Source organism: Rana temporaria, chromosome 5 (genome assembly GCF_905171775.1).
Source record: "Rana temporaria chromosome 5, aRanTem1.1, whole genome shotgun sequence".
NCBI lineage: Eukaryota > Metazoa > Chordata > Amphibia > Anura > Ranidae > Rana > Rana temporaria.
In genome coordinates this window covers 248,547,760-248,565,885 of record NC_053493.1, presented here as the reverse complement: position 1 = coordinate 248,565,885, position 18,126 = coordinate 248,547,760, and positions in this window count along the sequence as shown.

The following is an 18,126-nucleotide window of genomic DNA, read 5'->3' as shown; positions in this document are numbered from 1 at the left end:
TGACAAGGCAGACCTGAGTCTTACTGCTAAGTATTCATGCCTCATTTGTCATGTTGTTGGTATGTGTCAATATGTCATGCTTCCACTTTTGTGAGAAATTCTTAGCTTTGGTTAAGAAAGATAGGGGGTAAAAGTAGAAAAAGAAAAAAACTGATTGAAGCACAAAATAATTTCAAGGGCACATACAATTTTAAAAGATTGTAAACAGAGTTCAGTATTAGATTTGATACTACCTTGACTAACTTTAAATCATTAATAAACACAGAGTTAAATATTACAATTGTATACACAGATGCCAATTTGTCAGTATTATGTGCAATATACAATCATGGAAATATGGCACAATGTTAAAATGAATGTAAAGGCGACCATTTTATTTTTTTAGTTATAAATAGAGTAGGAAAAAGTTAGACTGTCTATCAAGTTTTTACTTCCACCTATATCCCTGCTGAAGAGATAAACAAATCCAAAATGTTTTGAGTTGTCTTCAGAGTGTCCCCACGAGAAGAAGCAATGGTAAACAAACACCAAAAAATATATTTACATGTGTTTTAACCTTTTCCTGTTGTATTAAACATTTTTAACTTTATAAATGGATTATATTGTCAATGGTGACTGATAATTATTAATTAGTGAATCGCCTTTACCTTAAACACTGTTCACTTAATGCTGTTTACTCTCCATGTTTGTTCTAGGTTCTCCATGGTCCTCACAAATGTATATGAAAAAATAAAAAATGTTTTGTATTACTATTTAATTTCATTATTATTCTAGATAAGATGTTAACTTTCCAATGTCTGAAAATTTGACTCTATGATACATTTTGTTTCGTTTTTTTTTTGTTAACCAGAATGCAATTGCAATTCAAAATATAAGTGACATTCAGAAGAAAAATCATAAATAACAATTTTTTTATGAAATTTTATTTTTCTTTCTTGCATTATCCCAAAACATGCAACATTTTTTTGTGATTGTTTTTTTTTTAATACATTTGAAACACATTTGAAACACGATTAAAAGGAGAGCACTCTAAATAATTTGGTGAGATTTAAACTCAAATTCATTGTAAATAGGAAAATAAACTCAATCCAAGACTATTATATGAAAAAGTTATTTATTTGGTCTGTGCCTTTGAAAGCCATTTCATTAGATTGTATCAGTTAAGCTAAAACACATGACCCTTCCTCTTATGACATGAAAGAAACCACTTAGTGGGAATTGGCTATTTTTTGTACTCATGTGAACTTCTAGAAACTATTCTTAATGGAACTTTGAGTGCCAGATACATGACAAGTGCATCACATGCATCTTAGGCAAAGAAATCTAGTCAATAATAAGGAATTTATTATATTGGGAGCCAAGATAATAACCTTTTCTTTACATTTGCTGAGAGTTATACTAGTTGCTAAATAGTTATGGATATTGAAGCTACAAAAATAGCAAGGTATTCTGCTTTGGGTACAAAATATTGTATGATGTATTAACTAAAGTAATAATATTTATAACAGCTTGTGTGCACTTAAAAGCAATGTTCAGGTAATATTTTTTTTTTTAAATGTTCCCAAACTTTATGAAATAGTTGTACTTAAAATCCAACTTCATATATAACTTTCTACATTGTTTGTTAGAGCAGGAAAGGGTTAAAACCTCCCCAGACTTCCTGTGCTGTCTGTCTGGTTGTAGGGGAAACATGTATTGAGGACTACAGATCGCCACCACTGCAAAAAAAAACATGCACAAAACCATTGTATTATTGCATCTGCCTGAGAAGGTCAAAATTGGTGCTGAAAGTTCTATACTGTCACTTGATGTGGGACCACATCAATTTGTGCCATAATGTAAACAAAACATGGGGGTGATAAACCCACGTTATGTTTTAGTATTATTTGACAAACCACATTTTTAACCTTAGTTTGACTTTAACTGTTGAAATCTGATGCATAGCTTGACTAGCCAAGTCAATTTCAGCCTTTGCTCAATGTTGACTGTCAATATTTTATATTCTAGTAGGCTCCCTTAAATGCTCTCAGTTGCTATATACAACATATACAGTATATGAACGCATTAGTAGCATAGTAGCATTGTAAATGTTTGTTTTTCTCAAAGGAAAAACTACTTTGCTAGAAGAGGTGTTATGTATTGTTCCAGAAAATATTTAATTGCATTTAAAGTGAAACTAAATACACACAATTTACAATATACCTTCTATTTCTGATGACACTGTAATTATTTTAATAAAAATACCCATCAAAGTACCTTTCTTATTCATACATCATGGGACACAGAGCCTTTGATAATTACTTAGGTTAGATAGTCACCATCAGGTGACTGGGCACTGGCAACTATAATTAAAAGACGAGTTCCTCCCCTATATAACCCCTCCCATATGGAGAGTACCTCAGTTTTTTTGCCAGTGTCTAAGGTGGTTGGTCACGTTGAAGATGTGCTAAGAAGAAAGCTCTGTTTGATCGTCTCTGCAGGGGCCTAGGAGCTATACAACCAGATCCATAACTCTGGCCAATATTAAAACGCCTAAGATGGATGGTACCTGGGCTTCGTGGAAGGAAGAAACAAGGTTGTGCCTGTAATGTCTCTCTTTGGAGGTTTGGGCTCTGAGATTCAGAACTTTGTTGTACTAATTTAAAAGTGTTACGAAAAAAGTCTTCTACAGGTCCAGGGAAGAGGATCCTGTAAGTAGGAACCCAGAACCCTGAAGGTTGGCACAACATTACCCACCGTTATTGGTGAAGGCTTTTTTTGTCTGTTCTCAGCAGTTTCCTGCGGCGGGGATAAGGTAAGTGAAGATAATCTTTGACTATTATCTTTCTGTGAGTAGTTTGCATGTCTTACCTGGTTTCCACCACTAGAGGGAGTAAGTGACATACCTGGTGTATACTTACATGCCATCCAGGGTACACGCTTAGTGAAACAGGTCTGATAAACCGCTCACCTCCTCCGCTACAGGCTCTGCCACAATTATAAAAGGGGGATCCCATGCAGTCCAGGGGTCCCACAAGGTCCTCCAGTGGTCTTCCTCTTCTCCCCTCTTACCCCTGGCCACCGCCATGACAGTCCGCGTGCACGCCAGAGCCTTCTGTAAGCAGTGGGCATCTCAGTGGATCGGATCCAGGCCTGCCTAAGACATCAGGTTGTACAGTGAGCTAATATATATATGTATTTTAAGACTAAGAAAACAACAGTGATTGCATTTTTTTGCTAGTACCTCTGCTTTGCAGCTTAGGACTATGTCTCCCCATAAGAGGGCTTCAGGGGCAGGTAAAAGAGGCACTAAGAAATCCCTGCCTAGATCTAGGGGTTCTGGACATGCCTGTAGAATACCACCCCCCTCCCCCCCGAAAGACTGGAGGCAGCCTCACAGGATGAGTCTGTACCCCTGTCAGGTTCTGCAGCCTCTCCTAATGTTGCAGCTCCTGTATATGTCACTGAGGACACTATGAAAGGTGCATTGAATGATGATGCTTAGAAGGAAGGATTGCTACATTAATCGCAACCTCCTTAGAAAGTGTCAAAAAGCAGAGTAGATCCCCTTCCTTTGCTCTGGGTTCCTTATCGGATGAGCATTCTGATGATGATGAGGTGTCCCTATCTGGAGATGGGAATCAGGAGCAGTTGGATGATTCAGAGGATGAGGATAAGCTCTCTTCTGCCTCTTAGGCCCTAAAAATACAGGTGCAACATTATACTGAGATGCGTGCCACATATAAGTTGTCCTCTGCTGAGGCTGCCATACCCTCTGTTTCCTCCTTGGGATCCTGGAAATCCCTACAGGCTGCATATACCTTCCCAATTCATCCCTTGTTGTAGAAATTGATGTATGACGACTGGGTTCACCCAGATAAACTATTTTCTCCTCTTAAAAGATTTTCCCTCCTTTATCCAGTGGAGGAAGGATTCACCAAGAAATTGGGGGTATTTCTTGTGCGAATAAGAGCCTAACCTGTCCCGTGGACAATGCTCAGGGCTTCAAAGATCCAACAAATAAATATCTGGAATATTTACTTAAAGCCTCCTTCTCTATGACTGGTGCTGTGGTCCAACCTGCAGTTGCAGCAATTGACATGTGCCAGTTCCTCAAGCAACAAATGAAACAGGTGGTTAACCTCCTCCCTGCAGAGGAAGTCAAAGTTTATGCAGACCATCCTAAGGCCTTGTGTTATGCAGTTGATGCTATTATGGATTCTGTTCATCAAGCATCCCGACTAAATCTCCTGCTGGTACACATGCGCAGGTTCCTCTGGCTTAAGCATTGGCCAGCTGAAGTTTCTTGCAAAAGATATTTGGCGGGGTTCATGTTTTATGGGGAACGCCTGTTTGGGGATGATTTGGACAAATACTGTATATCCAAAAGATTATCGGGGCAAATCCACATTTCTACCAGTTAAGAAGAAGAGTAAATGTCCCTCATTTAGACATTCTCTTTCACCAGCCCCTAGAGCTTCGGCTTCCAGACAGTGGCAATGGCCTCCCCAGTCTAATACTAGGGGAAATGCTTAAAGCCAAGCCCAAGGGCAGAAAAAATCTTGGGGTTCAAGATCTGTTAAGCAACATCCCAAAACTTCCCTATGAAGGGTCGCCCCCGCTCTGCCGAGTAGGGGGGAAGGCTACTGCAGCTTGCAGGCACTTGGCGGGAAGATATTCAGGACAAATGGGCTACCCCCACGGTATCTATAGGATACAAGCTGGAGTTCCGGGAACTTCCGCCATCCCATTTTTTGAGATCAAGAATCTCCAAGAATCCAGAAAAGAGGAGGCCATTGCTTTTGGCCCTGGAACGCCTGTTGTCCCAAGGGGTAATTATAGACGTAGCCCCAGAGGAGCAAGGCTCAGGGTTCTATTCAAACCTATTTACGGTTCCAAAACCAAACAGGGATGTCAGACCTATTCTAGATCTGAAAGACCTGAATCAGTTTCTAAACATTCGCTCTTTCCGCATGGAGTTGATCCGATCAGTGGTTTCCACCCTTCAGGGAGGAGAAAGAAAAAGGGGAACACCAAAAGGCGTTTTGGGACTTTGAATGAGATTACCTCTGTAATGTATCTCCATCCCGTTTAGGGACCTTAAATAACATTACATCCATAATGTATCTCCATCCCATATTCGAAAAATAAAACAAAGGGAGTTGGGACTTTAAATGAAACGTGGGCTAATGGGGATAAGAAATGAAATAGACCATTGATGTTACATACATGTATTGGAAAAGTAAGGTATATGGTAAAAACAGGTATCTTGTACAAAAGCACATAACATACATTTCATCCATAATACAATAATAGATGTGAAAATACATGAAAATAAATGGTAGGAATCAATCAATGAGGACATACACAACAAAAAATTAAATATAAAATGTAAATGGGTCATAAAAATACTGATTGATCAGAATAAAGTCCCATAAACGAGTATAACTACATCTTTGTAAGCCTGACGCGGCATTTCGTGTATATGAAAACACTCCTCAGGGGCAGATGTAGTGGGATTTCTGGAATAACAGATTAAATAATGATCAGAGTATTGGACTTAATACCACCAGAGAAGACAATAAGTTGATTCTGGTTACTTACAAGGTGTGCCACAGTTTTGATGTATATGCGACTTGGGCCAAACAATTGCCCGTCCCGGGAGCTGAGGTGGCAGAAAATTAAACAACCAGCAGGGTTCAGAGGCATCTATTCCAGGCAGCAGGTAACCATAGATATCATTAAGTCAAATGTTCTCTCATGGTGCAGGGTAGATATCTGTAATAAATAGGTAGGTCCATCAAAAATGGCCCACATAATAAAAGGAGTAATGGAGTAAAGACTACATGAGGGATAACAGTAATTACCTAGTAAATATGCTGGACGGCAACAGCTGGTGAGGACTGTGACGCCTGCATACAAATTGCTACAAGCTCAATAACTGGGGAGATGCTTATATTGCGTCCGGCATGTGCGTGAGACTGCCCCCAATGTCACGCCAGCTCGACAGTGCAGGAGACAGGGCCCACACCTGGATGGCACGACTGCCCGCCCTGAGGTGACGCCACACACACCCACTAAGTCAGCTATGATGGATAGTGCACACTCAACGGCGTGACGCCCAACGGGGACGTCACCCAGATGAGTGGCCTGTGACGCCGATGTGTATTAAGTCCAATACTCTGATCATTATTTAACCTGTTATTCCAGAAATCCCACTTCATCCGCCCCTGAGGAGTGTTTTCATATACACGAAACGTCGCGTCGGGCTTACAAAGATGTAGTTATACGCGGTAATGGGACTTTATTCTGATCAATCAGTATTTTTATGACCCATTTACATTTTATATTTCATTTTTTGTTGTGTATGGCTCAGCCTCTATGTGGTTATATATGTCCTCATTGATTGATTCCTACCATTTATTTTCATGTATTTTCACATCTATTATTGTATTATGGATAAAATGTATGTTATGTGCTTTTGTACAAGCTACCTGTTTTTACCATATACCTTACTTTTCCAATACATGTATGTAACATCAATGGTCTATTACATTTCTTATCCCCATTAGCCCACCGTTTCATTTAAAATCCCAACTCCCTTTGTTTTATTTTATTCTTCAGGGAGGAGAATTCCTAGCATCAATAGGCTTCAGAGATGCATATTTACATGTGCCAATATTCCCCGCTCACCAACAACTTCTAAGGTTTGCAGTGGATCAGCACCATCTCCAGTTTGTGGCCCTACCGTTCGGTCTTGCTACCGCACCTCAAGTGTTCTCAAAGGTACTAGCCCCACCCCTGGCATAGCTAAGGGCACGGGGCATAGCAGTAACAGCTTACCTGGACGATTTGCTGCTCATAGATCAGTCCGTAGCACGCTTAGACAGCAATGTGCTCAGCACAGTGGAGTAATTAGAGTACCTAGGCTGGGTCCTTAATCTAGAGAAATCCTCCTTACAGCCCCTAAAAAGGCTGGAGTATTTGGGCATGGTCATAGATATGGTCCAAAGCAGGGTATTCTTACCCAGGTCAAAGGCCAAAGCCATAAAGGATTTGGTCCGGGTTGTCAAAGCAAGGAAAAATCCTTCCATTCGTCTATGTATGAGCCTTATTCAAGGCCGTTCCTTACCCCCAGGGCCTTTGCAGAGCAGCATCCTGTTTGCCTGTTTGCCTGTCACCGCAGGTTCGCCAGAGCCTCAATTGGTGGTTGTTGCCCGAAAATCTACTAAAAGGAAAATCCTTTATTGCAGTTACTTGGAAGATCGTAACCACAGACGCCAGCATTTTAGCCTGGGGGGCAGTTCTGGAAGAAGCTTCTACCCAGGGAAAATTGTCCAGAGCCGAAGAGCTCTTGCCCATCAACATTCTGGAGATTCGGGCAATTCGTCAGTCACTCTGGGTCTGGACTTACAAGTTGCAGGGCTGTCCTGTCAGGATACAGTCCAATAATGCTACAGCAGTGGCTTATATCAATCACCAAGGGGGCACCAGGAGTCTGGATGCCCAAAAAGAGGTGAATCACATTTTTTCTTGGGCTGAAAGGCATATTCCCTGCCTGTCTTTGGTCTTCATTCCAGGGGTAGAGAATTGGCAGGCAGAGTTTCTAAGCCGCCAACACCTGAGTCTAGGAGAATGGTCTCTACGCCCCAATATATTTCAGGCCATATATCAGAAATAGGGTACCCCAAATGTAGACCTATTGGCTTCCAAGTTCAACACAAAACTGGACAACTTTGTGTCAAGGACAAGGGATCCGCTGGCACAAGGGTTGGATGCCTTATCAATTCCATGGGATCAGTATTCTCTGATCTATGCATTCCCTCCAGTTCTGCTTCTCCTGCGGTTTTTCTGGAGGATCAAACAAGAAGGAAAGCCGTTGATTCTGATATCCCCGGCTTGGCCCAGGCAATCTTGGTAGATCGTAAAAATGGCAGAAGGGAGACCTTGGGTTCTTCCGCTACGCTCAGATCTACTCTCACAGGGTCCAATATTCCATCCTACCTTACAAAGTCTAAATTTGACGGTTTGGCTGTTGAGACCCATATTCTGAAAGGGCCGTGTGCTCTCAGGTCCAGTCCTATCCACTCTGGTTAATGCTAGGAAGCCGGCTTCCAGGCTCATCTACAACAGAGACTGGAAGGCATATGTTTCCTGGTGTGAATCCAGGAGGTGGCATTCTAGAAAGTATGCCATTAGCAGGTTTCTTGTCTTTTCTTCAGTTAGGTGTAGAAATTAAACTGGCCTTGAGTACTATCAAGGGCCAGATCTTGGCCTTATCAGTATTCTTTCAAAAGCCGCTTGCTTCTCATTCCCTGATCCGGGCCTTTGTTCAGGGGGCACTGCGCTTGAATCCGCCGGTTAAGCCTCCTGTGTGCCCATGGGATTTAAATTTGGTTTTGTCTGTTTTACAGAGACAGTCATTTGAACCATTGCACCATGCTTCTTTAGTTTTGACAAAGAAATTGGTTTTTCTTGTAGCCATATCCTTAGCCAGGAGGGTATCGGAATTAGCAGCTCTTTCATGTAAAGAGCCATATTTGATTATTCACGAGGACAGGGTGGTGTTGCGTCCTCACCCGACTTTTTTACCTAAAGTGGTTTTAGGATTCCATGTGAATCAAGATGTGGTCCTACCATCCTTTTTTCAGATCCGTAGTCCACGGAGGAAGAGTTGTTACACTCTTTAGATGTTGTAAGAGCAGTTAAAAATGCAGACAATGGCTCATACAAAAGATGGAATGTCTGTTTATACTGCCAGAAGGCCCCAGGAAGGGCCAGGCAGCGTTGAAATCCACTATTTCTAGCTGAATTTCAAAAGGTCATTGTTCAGGCTTATGGTTTAAAAAAGAAAATTCCTCCTTTTCAGGTTAAAGTGCACTCTGCAAGGCTGCTACTTGGTCTTCGGTCCATACATTCACTAGATTTTATCAGGTGGATGTAAGAGGGCATGAGGATGCCACCTTCGGGCTCAGTGTACTGCAAGCAGCAGTGTAGGTCCTCTTGTCCGATGGCAATCTGTGTTTTTTCTGATCCGTGTCTCCCTCCCCTCAATTTGGGGATTTTCTATGGGACATTCCACTAAGTAATTATCAAAGGCTCTGTGTCCTGTGATGTATGAATAAGAAAATAGTTTTTTTTTTAAACAGCTTACCTGTAAAATCCTTTTCTTGGGAGTAAGTCAAGGGACACACAGCTCCCGCCCCTCTTCGGGATTATACGTTGGGACACTTATTGCTTTGCTGCAAATTGCTACTCTCCATATGGGAGGCGTTATATGGGGAGGAACTCGCCTTTTAATTAGAGTTACCAGTGACCAATCACTTGATGGTGACTATCTAACTCACTAAGAAATTATCAAAGGCTCTGTGTTCCGTGATGTACTCCCAAGAAAAGGATTTTACAGGTAAGCTGTTTAAAAAAATCCTAATTTTTCCTTATTGATATACAGCTGTCACATGATCCAGCTCTTTCCCAGCCTGTCTGCAAGAACACATAAACACATGCCACATTTCTGCCAGTCACAGGCTGTGTCACACTCCTCCAGCCTGTGTCTCAGAATAGGAGGGAAGTGAAACCTCCACCTATTTACATGTAATATCCTGGCCGCATTGCGTTTAGCTGATTAGTGGGAGGGAGTGGGCTGTCATTTACCACCATGTATATGCCCACATGTGTGACTCTACAGTCACATGGGCTTCTTATATGTGATAGGAAGGAAATGCTTAACCTCCTGGGCGGTGTTCCCGAGTCTGACTCGGGGTGAGATTTTTGGGCTAGGATCGGTAACCCCGAGTCAGACTCGGGCTCGCCTCGCTGGATGTACAGGGAGTTTTACTTACCTTGTCCCTGGATCCAGCGATGCCACCGCGCTGTGTGAGCGAGCAGGACCTCGCTCGATTCACACAGTGCCTCCGTGTGACGCCGATCTCCGTTCCCTGCGACGTTACGACGCACGGGGACGGAGAACGGCGCCAAATTCAAAAAAGTAAACAAACACTATACATACAGTATACTGTAATCTTATAGATTACAGTACTGTATGTAAAAAAAACACACCCCCCTTGTCCCTAGTGGTCTGTCCTGTGTCATGCATGTCATTTTATATAATAAAAACGTTTCTTTCTCCTTGCAAACTGTAGATTGTCCATAGCAACCAAAAGTGTCCCTTTATGTCAAAAATAGTTTTAGATCAGCTAAAAAACAGCGATAATAAATTATAATCACTTGCAGAATTGTGCGATAGCGATTTGTGGGGAAATTCGTCATAAAAAAAAAAAAATAATGACAGCAACAATTCTGCAACTGAGCAAATTTCAGTGATTTTGATTTGATTACATTATTGAATAATTTTTATTATAATTATATTATTATTTGTTATAATTATTTATAATTATTTATTATATTATAATTTATAATTTTGTTTTTAAAAAAATGTCATACCCGGGATGCCTATTAGAATCTTGTTTGGTCAGATTTAAGTGAGTTATTTCTAAAAATGACAGACCTACAATATAAAACGCCGAATTTCCTTGCAAATAATGGTACCGCTTTCAGCATGTTTTTTCTGACAGAATCATACCGCCAGGGAGGTTAACATAGAAACTCACTGAAAACTGAGCATGTGCAGAGCTGCCAACACTGCCCTGCAAAATCCCTAGCTGCACTAGGGACATTGACAAAAGGAGAAGATAGAGAGCAGCAGGATCAATCATTTTTTTTTGCAGACTGCAGAAAACAAATCTCAGTGAGTATGAACAGCATGTAATACAGCATTTATTGATGTTCATTTTTATGATGTGGGTTTAGCGACACTTTGGGGTTGATTTACTAAAACTGGAGAGTGCAAGATATAGTGCAGCTATGCATGGTAGCCAATTAGCTTCTACCTTCAGCTTGTTCAAGTAAGCTTTGACAAAAACAAAAAAAATTGGAAGTTGCTCCAGATTTTGCACTCTCTAGTTTTAGTAAATCAACCCCTGTAAGTCCATTTAAGGCTAACTTGCATTCAATGTAGTGGGGTGAAACCTCTCTTGTTGTGCACCACCCCCCCCCCCAGAGCCCTCCTTTTACTCCAGCCAGTGTCTCGGGCCCTGATTGGATAGATTGGTAGCGGTGCAGCTATTGGCTCCCACTGCTGTCAATCAATACCCAATGATGCAGGAGATGGAGGGCAAAGCTGAGTCCTGCTGTATGTGTCAATGGGCGCAGCAGCAGGACATAGGAGCACAACCCCATGGGTGCCCAGAGGGAGAGTGCTTCTCCGACGGGGCACTCGAGACGAGAGGGATCTGGGCCACTCTGTGCAAAACCAACTGCACAGAGGAGTTAAGTATGACATGTTTGTTATTTATTTTTATTTAAAAACAAGCGTTTACATATCCTTTAAAAAATATCCTCTTTAGACCCGGTTCACACTGGGGCGGCTGAGCCGCCTGACGAGTCGCGTCCCATTCAATGCAATGGAACCTTTCTAATAGGAGCGACGCAAGTCGCTCCGACTTAGAAAAAGGTTCCTGTACAATTTCGGGGGGCGACCTGCATTGACTTCTATACAGAAGTCGTTTTGCAAATCGCCTCTGAAGTCGTCCTCAGGACGACTTGCAGAGTCGCCCCCGAAGTCGTGCCACTGTTGTGTGAACCGACTCTTAAAGGACAACTTAATTTTAAAGATAAAATACAAATCTAACATAAACAACCCCCCACTATGTGCTCACTTACTTTTCTGTAATTGTGACAGCATCCTCCTCTGTATACAGTACATCCTCAAGCTCAAATTCTGATATGGTACTGGCCACTCCTTTTTAAGTCTATTGGCAAATAATGGAGCCTACTTTTTGTAAGATGATGTATAAAACAATTGTTACTCCATTTTAAAATATTCCCCCCTCATGGTCTGCTAAGTAGCTATGAATCTGTGTATGTATGAGTTTTGCTATAGCAAAACATAACTGAAGTTTACATAGAACTAAGATCTTGACAGTTAAATTGTGGTGAGCCTTGTCCCGGTCTAAACTTCCTCGTTTATGAAGACATAGGCTATTTCTGCTTACATGCTAACGATCTAAAACTCGTGACAAGGAAATACTGTGTAAGGTTAAGATACATGTGCATTATATTCAGCCTCTCCTTCTTTGTTGGTTTTCCTTGTTTATAAAAACTATTCACTTCATCATTAACCACTAGAGAGCAGCGCTATAGACGAAAGACGTCCACACCGCGGCTCTCATCTGCCGGGTGGACGTCCCTGGATGTCCTTTTATGTGCATTTCCCGCGCGCGCCGCTGGGGGCGCGCATTGGGGAAACACTGTGCCCGGCGCATCGCTAAGATGCGCGTGCCTGGCCACCGCAATGTCCGCCAGGTACCCGCGATCGGCGGTGACAGCAGGGACTTGGAGCTCTGTGTGTAAACACAGAGCTCCCTGACGTCTCCCTGTCAGGGAGAGAGGAGACCGATGCTGTGTCCCTTGTACATAGGGACACAGCATCGGTCACCTCCCCCAGTCAGTCCCCCTCCACACACACAGTTAGAACACACCCAGGGAATACATTTAACCCCTTCCTCAGTCACATTTATACAGTAATTAGTGCATTTTTATAGCACTGATCGCTGTATAAATGTGAATGGTCCCAAAATTGTGTCAAAAGTGTGCGATATGTCCGCCGCAATATTGCAGGCCTGACAAAAAAATTGCAGATCGCCGCCATTACTAGTAAAAAATAAAAAATAAATCATAAATCTATCCCCTATTTTGTAGGCGGTATAACTTGTGCGCAAACCAATCAATATACGGTTATTGAGATTTTTTTTTAACAAAAATATGTAGAAGAATACGTATCGGCCTACCGAGGAAAAAAAAATATAAAAAAAAAAATGGGATATTATTATAAAAAGTAAAAAATATTTAGCTAGATTCAGAAAGATTTATGCCGGCGTATCAGTAGATACGCCGATGTAACTCTAAATCTGCGCCGTTGTAAGTTTAAGTGTATTCTCACACTGAGATACACTTAAACCTATCTAAGATACGACGGCTTGAGCCGTCGTATCTTAGGGTGCAAGATTTAGGCTGGCTGCTAGGTGGCGCTTCAGTTGAGTTCGGTGTAGAATATGTAAATGCATAGATACACCTATTCACGAACGTACGTGCGCCCGTCGCAGTAAAGATACGCCGTTTACGTAAGGCATTTTCCGGCGTAAAGTTATTTCATCAAATAGCTGGCCTAGTCAATGTTAAGTATGGTCGTCGTTCCCGCGTCGAAATTTGAAAATTTTACGTTGTTTGCGTAAGTCATCCGTGAATAGGGCTGGACGTAATTTACGTTCACGTCGAAACCAATACGTACTTGCAGCGTACTTTGGAGCAATGCACACTGGGATATGTACACAGACGGCGCATGCGCCGTTCGTAAAAAACGTCAATCATGTCGGGTCACAGTTAATATACATAAAACACGTCCCCCACATCATCATTTGAATTAGACGCGCTTACGCCTATCTAACTTACGGCGGCGTAGTGTAAATGCCATACGCTACGCCTGCCTAACGTTGCGTGCCCCTACCTGAATCTAGCTAATTGTGGGTTTTTTTAAAAAAAATTCTGTCTTTTTTTGTTTATAGCGCAAAAAATAAAAATCGCAGAGATGATCAAATACCACCAAAAGAAATCTCTATTTGTGGGAAAAAATGATAATTTGGGTACAGTGTTGTATGACCGCGCAATTGTCATTCAAAATGCGTCAGCGCTGAAAGCTGAAAATTGGTCTGGGCAAGAAGGGGGTTTAAGTGCCCAGTAATGAAGTGGTTAAAGCTGGAGAACTTATGAACACACAAGCCTGTTTCACGTGTCATTTGCTCTCTCCCAAATTCAGTGTGTTGCAGTGGTGGCCTACTTAACCAGCGTGAATTCGTCAGAGTGTATAATTCCCTTCAGTTTTCAGTCCTTAACTTTATTTGATTTTGTTTGCAGCAGTAAAGGTTTACCTTTGGATGAAAATGAGGGTTAGGACATCTTGGATATTTCTATACTGTACCTGTAAAGATGTCATCAGTGGAGCAGAGCTGGGGGTGGCAAGTAACAACCTAATGGTAATATTTCCCCATTCATCCTTGGGATGGGAAGAATGAATCTTGGAAAAAAGCAGCCAAATGTTAGACTTCCCTACAATAGTTTGGTCCCCAGCTTTATCTGGGGGCTGCATGGGACAGGGCAAAGGGCTGTTCTCATGCTCTGATTCTATCCCTTCTCATGGCAGGTACTATTGGATGAATCTCCTCTAGCAACAGACTACCATTGGCCAAAATGGGCAGCTTGTTTTTCGCACCCTCTGCCTGCTTATAAAGAGTCAGATTATGCTGTAGCTGCCAGCCACAGGAAGACCTGAACGCACTCTTGGGTGCCACTCATCAGCATGGATTCTCTGATTCATTGGCTACTGGAATAAGCTGAAAGCTCCAGTGGTAAGGAGTGGCTAAGGTGTCGCTTAGCTGAAGATCTGCCTGCTTCTTCCATTCAACCCGTCTCTCTTACATCCTTGCTGACCAAACCTGTGGAAAAACTCAGAGATTCTGATGCTGCAGGCAGCTCCAGCCCACCTGTAGCAGAAAAAAGTAGGAGCAAGACAGCTTCCTCGGCTGTACCTTATTCCAGGGAGGATTTCAGCTCTTCTGGTTCTCATTCTAAATGTCAGAAAGGTACCACAGCTTTACCCTCCTCAGCTTCTCTGCAACATGCAAGCTCTGCATCTCCTCAAGTATGAAGTGCTGCCTTGCACAACCCGTCTGATGAGAACTCCTTTGCATCTATATCTGACTTATGCTTTATTTTTTTATTCTTTAGCTAGAGGCTTTGCTAGCCTGGCAGAAGGAGAACAAGGAGCTCCCTCTCCCTTTCTCATTGCCAAGGCTCTTTTTAGTGGAGCTGGCTGTTCAGAATAACCAGCAATTCCAGAATTCTGCAGGTCAAAAACCTCTCACAATGCAAGAGGCACAGCCTTCTGGTGCTTTTCAAGGGGCACATGTATTTGTTGCTTCGCAGGAAACACACTTTTTTGGTGCTCCTCATAATGCTCCTTTAGGTGTACAGTCCTCTGGTACATTTCCCTGTGCTCGAGCACTGCCGAGTCAAGTCTTTTTGTGATTCTTTAAATCTCAATACTGCTTCACCTGCTGGTATAAGGCAGGAAGGCCTTTACATAACTTAGGTGCACATTTAATTGGTGTTTATGAAGACAATGGTCCTATGTTAAATCAGACAGTCACTAGTGATCCATTAAAATTGGTTCAATTTGGAATGCTATGCATTCTCAGGGTAATGTTGCAATTTATATTAACAAACATTTGAATCCAGCTAAAACTCAAAATACTCCTCTTTTCTTTTTTTTTTTTTTTCACGTCAGACATAACCACAGCAAGAGACCTGCTCATGATTTTATTCATAATTCCGTCTCTATTTCAGGTATAGCATCATTTGTGGTAGTTTATTTTTTTTTTTTTCTTGATTCTATATTTGTTATTCTGCTATTTGCGTATTGTTTGATTTTTTTTTTTTTTTTTTTTTTAAGCATATCTTCTTTCAGCCCTTTAACAATTTAAACGGGCTAGAGCGTTCCTCATATATACGAGATCCAACATGCTATCATTACGTGATAACGTGACACATCACCCCATCCCAGTCCCTTCCCTCCCCTCCCTCCCCCCCCACTACCCTTCCCACCCCTCCCAGACCATCTCCCGACTCCACCTAGTATTTTTATTTCCTATATTGCTGCATTCTTATTCCTCTCTCATATTTTCTGCGTATTTCCGAGACTTTTTAAAATCAATCCATGTTTCCCAGATATCCTTATTTCCTGCCTTGTTCTTTTCGCCACCGTATTTTACTTTCTCCCTCCTATAAGTACCCTCTACAGAGTCGATCCACTCCCATATTTGCGGGCTTACCGGGTTTCTCCATTTTAGGGGTATCAATCGTTTCGCAGAGTTCAACAAATGCGGAATTAGTGATCCCCTATAATCGTTCACTGGCGTTTCTCCCCCATGAAAGAGGACTATCCAAGGATTATTTTCCAATTCTTTTTTAGTTATCTCTTTTATCAAAGCCAAAACTTTTCCCCAGAACGTTTTGATTTTTACACAGTCCCACCACAGGTGGGCCATCGTTCCTCTTGCCTCACATCCTCTCCAACATTCCTCTGACTCCCCTACTCCGAATTTGGCCATTTTATCTGGGGTAGTGTACCATCCTGTCAGACACTTGAAGTTCATCTCGGCGGTTTTTACATCAACCGCCGAAGTATGAGTCAAATTAAGGATTCTCCCTATGGTCGTCTTCCCCCTTGGAACTCCTAGGTCTCTCTCCCATTTCTGTATGTAGTTTAGCGTATCCGACTCGTCTATTTTCTGTAAATATTTATATACTTTGGAGATATTTCCTTTTGAGCTTTCGGTACTGCACATCTGTTCCAATGTAGTGTACTCCTCTCGTGACCTCAATGGATGTGGGAGGCACTTAACGAATGACACCAACTGAAGGTATCTCCACTCGCTGAGTGCCTCCATTTCAATCCTAATTTCGTGAAGGGTCATAATTTTGCCCTCTAGTGTTATGTCTTTTAACTGTGTTCTATTTTTAATCCACTTACCACCTACCTCTTTAGTCCCAGGTGCAAAATATTAGTTTTCTTTCAAATCTATAAGGGGTGAGTTGAATTTAGTTTTTAATTGTTTGTGTAATCGATCCCATATCCTTAAAGCGTTATGTGTAATTGCGTGTGTTGACGTGTGTAGGGTTCTATAGTGTGGGGGGTTCCAGATTAATCTCCCTAACTGTGCCCTCGCTAAGGTGCATTCAATACTTATCCACCTTTTATCCTGTGACTCTTTAGCCCATTCTATGACCCGTGTGAGGACCGAAGCGTTGTAGTATAATCTAATGTCAGGTACAGCCAGGCCGCCTTTTTTCTTGGTTCGTTTTAGAATTTGGGCAGAGACTCTATGTTTTTTATTGTTCCATATGTATTTCATTAGAAGGGAGTTAATTATTTTAATATATGACGGAGGCAAATAAATTGGGACCATTTGGAATTTATACAAAATTTTGGGGATAAGTACCATTTTTACCACATTTATCCTCCCAAACCACGATATTGGTCTATTGTATATAGTTTTAATTTCTCTTTTAATTTCGTCGAGAAGGGGGATAAAGTTTATTCTATATATTTTTTTCAAAGTATTTGCCATTTTTATACCCAAATACTTTATCTCTCTTTGCCAGGAGAAATTAAATTTCTTCCGCAAATATAATTCTTCGTCTTTGTGGATATTAATATTCAAAATCTCCGTTTTTGTTGTATTCATTTTAAAGTTTGAGACCTCGCCATATTGTTTTAAGGTATCTATTAACTTCGGGAGGGTGACTCTTGGGCTGCTTATGTAGAATAATAAATCATCAGCAAAGGCTGACAGTTTATGCTCATCTTCGCCTACTTCTACCCCATAGATTTCTGGGTTTTGTCGGACCATTGCCAGGAGGGGTTCCAATGCTAGGACAAAGAGGAGGGGGGATAGGGGACATCCTTGCCTAGTCCCATTTTTCATCTCAAAAGGGGCGGATAAGGATCCGTTAATTTTGATCCTTGCACACGGGTGGAAATATAGGGTTTTTATTCTCCTTATCATCCCTGGACCTATTCCTATGAATTCTAGGGTTTGTATCAGGAATCCCCAGTCTACCCTGTCGAAAGCTTTCTCAGCATCAACCGACAGGAATAGACCGGGGGTCCCACTTTCTTTGATCTGCTCCAGGAGAAGGAGCGCCCTCACACCATTATCCTTTCCCTCTCTCCCAGGTATAAAACCTACCTGGTCTGGGTGGATGATGGCTGTCATCGCTCCCTTCATTCTTTCCGCTAAAATTTTTGCATACAGTTTCGTATCTGCGTTTAGGAGTGAGATCGGTCGATAACCCGAACAAGTCGTATTATCCTTTCCCTCTTTTTTGATCACTGTAATCGTTGCTGTTAAAGCCTCTCTACTCATTTCATAGTCAGTTCCAAGGCCATTAAAGTATTGGCAGAGTCTGGGGATTAAGATGGTACTGAACTTTTGTAGGTAGGCAGATGTAAAGCCATCTGGCCCGGGACTT